The sequence below is a fragment of the Perognathus longimembris genome, chromosome 1 (assembly GCF_023159225.1).
Source record: "Perognathus longimembris pacificus isolate PPM17 chromosome 1, ASM2315922v1, whole genome shotgun sequence".
In the NCBI taxonomy this organism is placed as follows: Eukaryota; Metazoa; Chordata; class Mammalia; order Rodentia; family Heteromyidae; genus Perognathus; species Perognathus longimembris.
The window spans coordinates 31,634,114-31,647,376 of NC_063161.1; the positions used below are offsets into that span (position 1 = coordinate 31,634,114).

The 13,263-nt window shown below is 37.8% G+C and overlaps 1 pseudogene; it reads right to left on the reverse strand.

The window, feature by feature from the left end:
• Positions 1–5,569: 5,569 nt before the first annotated feature.
• Positions 5,570–6,646, reverse strand: LOC125360954 (annotated as a pseudogene).
• Between the last annotated feature and the right edge of the window lie 6,617 nt (positions 6,647–13,263).

Below are 13,263 nucleotides of genomic sequence, written 5' to 3' on the forward strand. Positions count from 1 at the left end.
TCTGACTTGTAGATCTAGGTGGAGGTAACATATAGAAAAGCTCTGAAAAAACACAAAAGTACTAGTCAGCCCCTTAAATCATACATTCCAATGCTCACTTTATGGAGACTCATTTTATGGAGATGGGGGAGGGGAGGAGAGAGGTTTACTTTTGTTTTAAGGAAGATGGTAATTCCAATGGAAGGCTCATCAGTAATAAGTTCTATCTCCATAAATATTTCTGAAAAGCCACCCATCAAATGATGAATAGTAAGAAGACAACAATTACTAAGCTGTCCTCCTTACATCTATCTCTCCCAAGTAATCATGATAAACAGCAACAGCATAAATGCAGTTGACCAATAGAAAAGTGCAGTAGTGAACAGAATCTGATTTCAATCCAAAATAAATACTGAGGCATTTAAAAATAGCTCCATTATTTTGTAAACAGTAAGACACAAACATGCAAAACTCTCAAAGTTAGTTGTATAAATGGGGATGAACATAACAAAATAGAAAACTCTGAACTTTAAAATCTCCAAATTCTGACTCTTTAGCAAAAATACCTTTATAGGGAATCTGTAAATTTGGGGTGGTCATATTTTGTAACCTCGCATATATTTCTTCAGAGATGCAGTTTCATCCACTGTAAGTGGGACAATAATTTCATCTTTGTATGCTGCACTGTATTTTAAAAGGATCAATTTCAAAAGTGACAAGAGTAGATCATGAGCTCTATTTCTGCTTGTCTTCCCTACACCCCTAGGATCAGCAGTTTGTGCTGGAACATACCAACCATGGTGACCAGAAGGGAGTTTAAAGAATTCTTTATCTAAAGCCACCACCATTTTTTTAAATGGCAGAATCCCTTTAATGGGCTTTGCTAGGTATAAGGAAAAAAATGAACTAAAAATAATAAACCATTGTTCTCTAAATAACTAAGTTCTGTTCTTTATAAATCTATGTCCGTCTGCCAAAAATTAAGGAGTGTTACTATGCATATATGAAAGAAACTTTTTTAGCAAATACCTCTGAACTGATACATTCAAGTTAAATGGCACTTCCTTCAACAGAATCACATTTGTCTTCAAAAAGAACACATTCAGCTCAACCATCACCCTGCCCTCTCTTCTTTCTCCTAAACTGAGGACACTTTTAAATTGGCTTCATGGTTTGTAAGCCAAAAAAAGATGTCTTACAGAACTGACTGAGACTAATCATTGGATCTGAAATGTCTCCCAACAGTCCATGTACTAAAAGCTTGGTCCCCAACCTCCAGCACTATTGGGAGATGGTAGAAATTTGGGATATAGAGCCTGATGGTAGGCTTCAGGTCTTCATCAGTCTTTGGGGACACTAAAAGGGAATAGAGAAGCCAGGCACTACTGGCTCACACCTATTATCTAAGCTACTCAGGAGACTGAGACCTGAGGATCACAGTTCAAAGCCAGCCTTGGAAGGAAAAGTCTGTGAGACTTGATCTCCAGAAAACCAGAAGTGGAGCTGTGGCTTAAGGTGGTAGAGTGCTAGCCTTGAACAAAAAGAGCTCAAGATCAATGCTGCTGAGGCCCTGAGTTAAACCCCACAACCAACAAAGAGGTGGGGGTGGGGGAGAGAGAGAGAGAGAGAGAGAGAGAGAGAGAGAGAGAGAGAGAGAGAGAGAGAGAGAGAGAAAGAGAGAATGAAAATGTGAATACGGGGATTCTGGTCTTATCCTCTTTCTCTAAGGCTTCCAAGCCTCTATGCGGTAAACTGTTTTGCTCTACTGTATATTTCTGCCTTGAAACCTCTAAAACAGTGAGCCAAATAAAATTTCACTCTTTATATATTTATTGCTTTTGATATTTGTTACAGTGATTTAACATTCCCTAAGCATTTTTGGTTCATGTCAAAATTCAAATCTATCTCTAAAGATACATGTTTAAAGGTTCCTCAGAAGTTCCACAGTATTCACAGTCATAGGCAATCACACACACAAAATAAACTGTTTCTACAGTGGCAGCTTTAATGCAGTCTGTGTATAATTTCCCCAACTAACCTCCTGAAGAAACCATCTGAGCAAGCGACAGTCTGGTTCTATCTCTTAGGCATTTGTATTTCTATGCTCTAGGGTGCATATCTTTTTAAGTATGTACTCATGTGACAGCCTTGGCACACATTCTTTGGTGTTTGTCAGCTTGCTGCTACTTTACCTGGAGTGGCTGAAAAAAAATTGGCTGCTTCTAATCAATGGGAAAGTAGAATAAACCAGAGAGGCACCCTAGGAAGCTAAGTAAGTGCCTTGGGAGAGGAAGCTGGCAGTGGAAATGCCTAGTCTTGTTGTGGAAATAATCTTCATCACATTGTCCAATTGTTTTTCACCATAACACTGATTATTTGTCTCTTATTACCTTGCTTTTGTTTTCTTTTTCTCTCTACTAGACTCTTGGTGTCACATGAGTAGGGCCTTTGGGTCCTATTCAACTCCATAGCCCAAGACTAGAACAGAAAGAGTGCTTGATTATTACTCTTGCAAGAAAGGAAGATAAGGAGGGAGAAAGGAAAGGGGGAAGTGAGGAGGAAAAAAATACTATATCTAGGCTGAACTTTTATTTTCTTCTCTGATAAAAAAAAAAAAGCCAGTTGGTAATTCAGAGTGGTAAATCCAAAACAGGTGAGGGATTTGGGATAATTTAGATTCTCTGTCCTTTTTAACTTCCCTTCCCCCGAAGCTATTTTCATTCACTTCTAACATTAAGTGTATGTGTTGTGTGTGTGTGTGTGTGTGTGTGTGTGTGTGTGTGTGTGTATTCCCTGCACCAACCCTACAAATCATGCAATATTACTGCAAACTTCACATGTTAAGACTCAGTCTCCCAGGTGGGGGCTGGGGGCTTGTATCTATAATCCTAGCTACTCAGGAGGCTGAGGTCTGAGGATAGTTTTTCTTGGGCTGAAAAATCCATGAGACTCTTATCTCCAATTAGCCAACAAAAAGCCTAAGTATAGTTGTGGCTCAAGTGGTAGAGCACCAGGCTTGAGAGAAAAAGGGGCAGCACACAGGCCCTGAGTTCTGGCACATACAGACTCAGATACAGACACAGGCACACGTGCGCGCGCACACACACACACACACACACAGACTCAGTCCCACAATATTTCCCTCACTGCAGACACTAATAAAAAAAAATCCCAATGAAAGCCACTTACACTTCTTTTAGGCCAGAAATTCATAATCTCTTCAAGTTCAGTAAGTCTCTAGAACAGCTAATGGAACTCAAGAAAGTCCTTTGCATACGTTTATTGTAAAGAATACAAGTCAGGAATGTCCAAGTAGAAGAGAAGCAGAAGATGAGCTCTGGGGGAAAGGGAGTTGAACTCCCAGCTTCAATACATGTTCACCAATCCTGAAGCTCTTGGAGCTCTCTTGTATAGAAAGCTTCATGGAGCATGTATGATTGATTAAATCAGTGGCCATTGTTAACTGAACTTAATCTCTCACCTCAACATGTCTTGATATTTTTTTTATAAGTGGCATCCATCCATCCATCCGTCTACCCAGCTATCTCGGGACTCTAAGCCACCAGTCATCTTACTAGCAAACAAGATAGTGCTCAGGAGATTTCAAGGATTTTAAGTATCCTGTGCTAGGAACCAGGACAACTACCAAGTGCCTATTTCTATTTTCCATACCTCTTCACTCACACTCTTTATCTGTCCACACCTTAATTCCCTGATAGGTTTTTAACCTTAATTAACCTATGCAAAGTAGGTTTAAAAATATTCTAGCCATTGTTTTCCTTCTGCATAGGAAGTATGGAACCACCTAAGATACTCTTTTTATTTTTGGCAAGTGCTATGGTATCAGACAAAAGAGTTATGGTCTTGTAGTGTTTCTACTAATGTGTGTGTGTGTGTGTGTGTGTGTGTGTGTGTGTGTGTGTCTTTCCTTCCATCACCAAAAAGTAAAACCCACCCCTCTGTCCACTAAGATTAAAGTTTGTCAACAAATAAGCTTTGGCCTAGGCTTTATATCAATATATTAAATGTAAACATTTAAAATAAATGTGGTACTATCCCAACAGTTCTTCATATTCAAAAATATTCTCAGTCTTTGGGAGGTACTGATATGATGGAGAACTTCAATTTCCCATTATTAACCTCGAATATATTCACATACATTGGAAACCAAGTTGAATAATTCTTAAGATGGATAATAATTCTGACCCTCTATTATATGGCATTGCTAAAAGGACAAAGTATAGGAAACAGGCGTTTTGACAGAGAGGAAAGTTAAAACATGTGGGTCAGATAGAGACCAAGTGCACAGCCACTGCCAGTATACAATACTACAAACAGAAGGATTCACTGGGATGTATTGTTAATCCCTGCCAGCTGTCAGATTCTCTGATGTTAGAAAATAAGGGATTACTGTCACTACTTCCATTCAGCTTTGGTAGCTGCTGCCATGTTTACAGAGAAAATGCAAGGCAAACATGTTTTTTTTTAAAGTATTACTTGTATTTTAAAAAATTAAGAGGGCTGGGGATATGGCCTAGTGGCAAGAGTGCTTGCCTCGCATACATGAGGCTCTGGGTTCAATTCCCCAGCACCACATATACAGAAAATGGCCAGAAGTGGCGCTGTGGCTCAAGTGGCAGAGTGCTCGCCTTGAGCAAAAAGAAGCCAGGGACAGTGTTCAGGCCCTGAGTCCAAGCCCCAGGACTAGCCAAAAAAAGAAATTAAGAGTTTACCATTACCAGGTGTTGGAGTGACAAGCCTATAATCCTAGCTACTCAGGAGCCTGAGATCTGAGGAACATGGCTCAAAACCAGCCTGGGCAGAAAAGTCAGTAAACGTTTTTTTTTTTGTTTTGTTTTGTTTTGTTTTATCTGCAATTAACCATCAAAAAGCTACAAGTAAAGTAGAATCTTTCAGTCTTATGATATCTCTACTTATAAAGTCAAACAATTATGTTTCATAAAAATATATGTATTATTCCATAATGCAAATTAGAACATGATAATTTTACTTTATGGATAATGTCAAGGATTCAACCATTTTATCTCTCATGGAAAACAATCAGAATTCCATCATCTGTCATTTTAACCTACCCTAGACTCCAGAGATGCTTATACATGTATATCCACCATTGTCTGTACTTCGAACATTGCAAACAAGTTAGTGAATAGAGCCTCAAGCTCTATTTTAAGTTTCTGAGAAAATAATAAACATAAGAGACACTTAACCAGGTTTTCTTTAAAAAAATAAAAAGGAAGATTCAGCAATAATGAACATTGCTGTTTCTTTTCTCCTCTCAATCTCTTCTTAAACACACTGGTCCATTTCATTTATTTAGATTTCCTGCTTGGCCCTAAAGATAGGAGTTTTTCACCCCTTATGAAGGAACTCAAATCTCAGGTCTGGAAATGCCTTTGTTTGGATTTCCTTTATTTACAGTAGGGTTTGAAAGGTTTTCCTGCTTCTGTGTTGTCTTGGTCAATAGATATGACCAACTTAGCAATAATGGACTAGAAGCACAGATAGTCTTTTTTTTTTTTTTTTGTATTCAGGTTTCATCTTTTAATCAGCTCCATGAAGGACATCTACATGAGACACAACACAATATCTTTTTCTTCCAGTATTAAAAAATGACATTCACAAACAGTTTAAAGGAGCTTTCCTATATAATCAAGGTGGTGATCTTGAATTTAAAAAATCTGTAAGCTAATTACGTTCTTGATGCAGACTGCTTATAGATACATTTAGAAATCACTTTCTGGCCATGATAAACATTGTATACAGGTTTTAAAAACGTCCCTAAATACACATCATTTTTAGTTTTAAAAATCAGTCTGACCAATCTTTTTGGTCAGAAGGAATAATCCTGAGAGCTCTAACAAAAAACCTGATAAAAAGATAAAAATACCTGGATTCTAAAAATTTGTCTTAATTTGTCTTTAAATGGGAAAAAACACATGGAGCTTTCTGAAAGGTATTTAACAGGCTACCTTGGGAGCTCAATTAAAAAATATAACTTGATGTACTAAAACAGATGTTTTAACGCAGCTCCAAAAATCTTTATAAATACAGCAATTTGGAAGGAGGATCCTGGATCAGAAGTGTTATTCCTTGTGTATCTACATATGTGCGCATGTCTCATCTCAGTTGTCGTAATTGTCTCTGTAATTTCCTCCTGAGTAGCGGTCATAACCACCCTGGCTGCCACTGTAATCTCTGGAGCGTCCATATCCATATCCATATCCTCCAGGCCGACTGTCATATCTGCCACTCCCATATCCCTGGTCCCCGCCACCTCTAGAGTAGCTGCGACCAAGTCCATGGCCCCCAAAAGCACCCCCTCTGGTGCCCCGGGCAGACTTGCCTGCATGGTCCACTCGGATCTGGCGACCATCCAGGGACTCTCCATTCATGGCTCTCATGGCATCTGAGGCATGTTCTGGGTTGGTGAAGGTGATGAAGCCAAAACCTCGGGACCGTTGAATCTCCCTGTCCTTGACAACCACCACTTCAGAAATAGGCCCGAAGCTACTGAAGTGGTCTTCAAGTGCCTGCTCATCGGTGTTAAAGTTCAGTCCTCCCCAAAGAGTTTTCCTTCTTCAGAAGACATGGTAGTGAATTTGAATCCTTTGAAAGTGAAAAGACTGACACGCCAAGTTAGGCAGAGCAGGGAGAACAGGCCACAGATAGTCTTTAAACATAACTTAGTAACATAAATAAAGAGGGCAGGGGCAGTAAAGAATTGTAACTGGAAAAATGCATACAAATGAAGAAAAAAGACAGGAAATGCCACCAATAGACTCAAGAAAACCAGAATCCATTAAAAGTGAATTTACAGTTTAAGAAAACCTGCATGTCTTTAAGCTTCGAATGTTGAAGAACTACTTTATGGTAATGTCTCAAAATACAGTAGTTTATATACGTGTTTGCATTCACAAAACTGAATTTCTCCCCAATTAATAAGCAAGTTAAATTCGGGGAAGGTATCCACACAAATACAGGCATCAGCTATAGATTAGGAGTTTCCAAACTCGGAACCACCTAAAGAATTTTCAAAAATTATATTATCTAAATTCACTCCAATGTAAAATGTTATCTGATCCATCAAGGGAATTTCTACAGTTCTATTTGAATTTGGACACTTGATTCTTACATTGGATTTTGAATATTTATAAAATTAGAATGATTAATATTGCTATATGGTTTTTCTATAAATTAAATAAGATACTTCATGTATATGAAGGAATAGCTGGTTTTTCCTTCTCTTTCTTTATGTGTGTACATGTATGTATGTGTAGTGTGTGTGTGTGTGTGTGTGTGTGTGTGTACTGGTCTTGAGGCTTGAATTCAGAGACTGGGTACTATCCCTGAGCTTTTTTGCTCAAGGCTAGCATTCCACCACTTGAGCCAAAGCTCCACTTCCTGCTCTTTTGGTGGATAATTGGAGATAAGTATCTCATGGGCTTTTCTGTCTGGGCTGGCTTTGGATCCAGATCCTCAGGTCTCAGCCTCCTGAGTATCTAGGATTGTAGGTGTGAGCCCCTAGAACTTGGTGCAGTAGTTGTTTCTTAATACATGGTAGCTAATTTTTTTTAACTCTGACTTCAGTAGTGTTGGGTTTTTGTTTTTTTTTTCCACCTCAAGGCCATACCGATACTTCTAATATGAGCTTCTCTCTTTCCTCACATTAGCCAACACTCTCATTTCAAATGCTTCTCTCTAGATTGTTTTATACTGTCTGTGCCAAACATTTTGATTGGCACTATATCCAGTAGTTGTCCCATAAGGTTAGATCACCTAGTGATGCTTTGGCCATGTGAGTTTGTGTGAATACACTCTGTGGGGTTCACACAATGATAAAATGAACGAATGTCCCATTTTCCGAACCCCAACATTAAGTTTACTTATGACTGTAATGGTTCAGTGAATTGTGGTCTTCCTACATAGACAGGATTATTTGAAAGGAAAGGAGATTAAACATATCATTTATCAACAGTGTTAAAAGCTTCTTGCTTCTCATATGATGTTGAACCTAAAACTAGTAACTAGTAATACATTTTAAACTGATCTCTAGAAAAAGCAGTGGGTTAGCAATTGGGGTTGGATTGTAGAACTAGTATTTTCTACCTTTTAAATGGAAAATAAGCTAGATTTTCTATCTTTTCCATTGCAACCATAGCAAATTACCAGAAACTTGATGACTCAAACACAAATTTATTGTCTTACAATTTGGTGTGTTAGTAGTCTGAAGTGGATCCCAGAGGGCTAGGGTAAGGTGTCAGCAGGCTGCATTTCTTCCTAAGGGGCCCAGGGAAGAATGTATTTCTTTGTTTTTTCCAGATCCTAAACTCTTGGCTCCCTTCACTAGTCTTCAAAGCTAACAAGGTCAAATGGAGTCCGAGCTGCCAACTTTTGTTTTCTTTTCCATCACAAAAGAAATTGACTCTCTCTGATTCCTTATTCCACTTTTAAAAGCTCTTGAAATTGCAGTGGGCTCACTTGAGAAACTCAGAGTCCATTCCAACTTTCAGGTTAACCATCAGCACCCTTAATCATTCCTAGCCATTTGACCCAACATACTCATACAGCAACAAGAATGTAAAAAACAGCCAAACTGGAGTGCTGATTAGGAGCAGTCAATGACCATCTTATCTTTCAGTTCAGTCAAGACTGATGTCTATCTGAACTCCAGTGATTAGATAAAATGCACACATCTTCCAGGGCCAGTATTGTGCCTATTATCTTTTGAACTCACCTTGAAAAGCTCAGGGTGAATTCATAACTAGGATCAGTGGTTTATAAAGAAGCAAAATCAATATAGGTATCTGACCAAGTTATGAACTCACCAGGAAGCCACAGCTCCTTTCCTTTGTACCTGACCCATGGCAGACATTACTAATCAACCAGGCAAAACTGCAAACCTAAAATCCTCCACAAGGCATATAAGGTAATCACCAGCAAGTACAATCAGTCAAAATCGACATGCAATCATTGTAGTGCTAAGAAATTTTCTCTTGGGGACATTTTTTTGGAATAATATTACAAGCTGATGTTTTTAAATTGGCATGTAACAGGACCCTAGAGGATTATTATGCCTAAAATGTTTAGAGCTCATGCCAAAACACTGGGCTTAAATGATCACAGTGAGATAATAAAATAAGTGAAATAAATTACTTCAGTCCTTAACAGAAATTTGTATTTCCATAACACCTTGTCAACAATATTGTGGCTATGAAAATCTTAATTTATTATTAACCAGGCCCAGATATAAAAAAGCCTTCTATCAAGCTATATGATAATGCATTTTTAGCTAATAGGTATCTTTATTTGGATATGTTTGTGTGCACACACGTGCGCATGCACACATGCCCTTTTATTATTCTAAAATAAAACACTAAGGCCTTGTACAGGTACTTTACAAAAGCAATCCACAATAAAGGACCCCATAATAATGCTTTTATCCTAAAATAAAATACTATGTACAAGTGCTTTAGGAAAGCAATCCATGATTATGGTGGAGAAATTTCAAGAAATACAGAAAACCACACATATTTCTACCTGCCAGTAATAACTGTTAGTGCTTTTGTAGCCAGATGTATTAACATTCATTGTATTTGTTTAACACTATTGAATCTCTGTAACAACACTATTCTAGGCTTTGTGACATGAATAAAACAGAAAAAAATCTATGCCCATAGTAAGATCAGTTATGCACAAAAAAGTACATTCTAGAAAGTCAAATAAGTTAGTATAATTTGTATATAGTCTGTAGGTGGCCATTCCCATATCCTAGTTTTTTTGTACACACTTAATTTTGTCAAGATTTTGTGTTTTTTTCCAGTAGTCTTGACTACTGAGATAAGATGGACATGAGTTGTTATATAATTGATAGTTCAGACTTCTTTTTCTACTGTTTATTGTTTTGTGATCAAAAGAATGTTATATAATCAAAAGATAAGACTCCTTAGCTAGTGTGGACACAAAGTTCTACTTAGAAAATTAAAGAGAATTCCATTCTATCTTGCAATTATCTATTGCTGCATGAGGCTCAGTTTTAAAAATAAAAAGGATCTTAAAACTATAATAATCACTTTATTACCCCACACAGCCTCTGTGTGTGGGCTACCCCACTCAGCATGGTAGCTGTTTCAAGACCATGTATGTGAAAGCACTAAGACAAGCTATACCACCTTTTGACTCAACTTGGAATGGAACATAGGGTCACTTTCACCATAGTTCTAGACCTTTCATATTCAAGAGAAACAAATGTAAAAAAAAAAAAATACACATTTGGTAACTGCCTTTGGGGAATGCAATCTGCCCCATATCTCAACTTCCTTACACCTTTCATCTGTGTGGTTAATGTTAGGAATCATAATTTTTTTATTTGTTTTATTTTATTTTGTGGCCCTCAGGCTTGAACTCAGGGCATGGGCACTACCCCTGAGTGTCTTTTACTCAAGGCTAGCCCTCAACCACTTGAGCCACAGAACCACTTCTGGATTTTTCTGAGTTGTTTATTGGAGATAAGGGCCTCATAAGCTCTCCTACCTGAGCTGGTTTCAAACCACAATCCTCAGATTTCAACCTCCTGGGTAGCTAGGATTACAGGCATGAGCGACTGGTGTCAGAGGAATCACAGTCTTTTAGGCCACTGTCAATAAGAAAAGTCTATCACTATCAACCCTCCAAGAGAATATATCTCAAAGGTTCAGTATAGTAAATTACAAATAAAAAAAGAAGCAAAAAACAAAAACCCTGATAACCAAACAACTATTTTAATTCATCTATATTTGCTTATGTATTAATACTTACAAATATTATTTGATGTGATATAACCTGATCAAACTTTCTTTTTTCTTGTTAATTTGCAAATTTCACCTTGAGAAACAATCTGTCCTACATATGAGGGAATATTAGCCAATGATGGCAATTCAAGGCTATTAAAACTAAGGTTCAATAATGTTTAATAATGTTTAAATGTTGTTTTTAAAAAGTTGTCAAATAGGGGCTGGGGATATAGCCTAGTGGCAAGAGTGCCTGCCTCGGATACACGAGGCCCTAGGTTTGATTCCCCAGCACCACATATACAGAAAACGGCCAGAAGCGGCGCTGTGGCTCAAGTGGCGGAGTGCTAGCCTTGAGCGGGAAGAAGCCAGGGACAGTGCTCAGGCCCTGAGTCCAAGGCCCAGGACTGGTCAAAAAAAAAAAAAAAAGTTGTCAAATGGACTTTCAGATACTATAGACACTCTAGGCACATAGTTATGAAGAGTTATATACATTAAATCTTACTAGTTTAGTCTTACTCCCCACCCCAAAAGACAGACAAAAGTGTAGATGAAACTGGATACTGGTATGTAGGAACATAGCTAGGATTATAAGCATAAGTGAGATTACAAAGATCACAGTGTGAGGGCAGCCTGAGCAAAAATATTCTGTGAGATTCGTATCTGGATGGAAAAGGTTGTGTGTGGTAACAATGTTTGTCATCCAGTATGCTGGGAGTCCTAAAGTAGGTGCATTTGGGTTCTGGGCATGATCCTAGGCAGGAAACAAGATCTAAGCTCAAAAAGTAACTAGTTCAAAAAAGGGTCAGATGTGTGGCTCATGGCAGAGGCCAGCCCAGCAAACATGAAACCCTGGGTTCAAAGTCCAGTACCATTAAAAAAAATTAGAGAAACTATTTAACAAATACGTGCAAAAACAAACTTATATTTATTGTATAGTTTTATTACACATTTAATAAGCACTTAGACTATACCTAAGTATATACTGTATACTAACCACTTAGGATAAATATAAAGAAGTAGAAAAATGACTGATAGTATATGACAGTATATCTTTTTTTGTTGTCAGTTCTGGGGCTTGAATTCAGTACTTCATGCTCTTGCTTGTCTTGCTTGTTCAGCTGTCACTCTACTACTTGAGCCACACTTCCACCTTGGTTTTCTGGTTGATTTCTGGTTTATTGGAGATGGAGTCTCTGACTTTTCTGTTTGGACTGGCTTTGAACCTCAGTCCTCCAGAACTCAACCTCCTGAGTAGCTAAGATTACAGAATGAGCCACTCACTAACACCCAGCTACATTATGTCATGTTAATAGCACAAATAAAATACTCATACTAAAAACCATTATTGAGGATTCAATATAGCTGATATATAAACATCATGGCAAGATACTTACAGTGTTACTCCTCTGTTGATTCAATGGCAGCAACCTTTTCTGTTGCCTCTCTTTAAGAAAAGAATTACTCCATAGGTCTACCATTGCTTCCTGTAGAGGGAAAAGTTAAGCTGGACAGTAGCAGAGAGAGACACATTTCTTTTTCCTAATGTGAAAGGAACACTTCTGGTGTTATATAAACTGTAAAAAGAAGGAAGTATTTCCCTCTTTTAGCTTTAAATCCTCTTTCAACACAAAAGTAAGTGCTAATTGTCTCTTTCAGATCTGTTTATAATCATGATCCATTAAAACTACATTACTTGATTTTCATCTTTTTATATAATCTCTCAACTCTTTGGAGTGAGAATGTACTGCCACAGTTTCCAACTACATCATGCATTCATTAATTGATAAAAATCAACCCAAGAAATCTGAGACATCTGTGCATGACTGGCTCAACTTTGTGAACTTAATGGGTCACTTCACTGTGAGAGGCAAAGAAAGGTAGAAAAGATGAGAGAAGATGAACTGGCAAAGGGAAGTCCTCTTTCATTTACTATTTGCTTCTTGTTTCTTGGAGTTTGATGGAGCTTGTTGGAGAAGAGAAATGCTTTGCCTTGTATCAGGGACCTGCTCCCCATGCTGCACTGCCCTAACAAAAATATGGCCCCCAACACACTTTGATGCAATCACAGCTTCTCCCCCTCCCGGTAAAGATGGATGGGAATTCACACTATCCAATTTTTCCCCAAGAAATCCTTTTTTCTTCATACAGTATATGAACATGGAGAGAAATGATTTTTTTTTAAGTTTTCTTCTTTCTCAAAACAGACTCATTGCAGGAATAGGCATATATGAGGAGGAATAGAATGATTCACAGGCTTGGGAAGGTCTTCATTTTTTATACTTTTAACCAGCTAGAATTTTAAATATCTAGAAAGATAGCTCTTATAGCTTGATGTTCAGTCCTGTACACAGAGAGCTGTAGGCCTTCTTAGATCAAGGAATTGTAAGAATCTACTAGTAAAAAGTTATCTTCTCTTTGGATGATATAAAATAATGGAGAAAGGAAAAGTAGTTTTAAGTCTGTTATAACAGCTAAATTTTTACATCACAGTCAT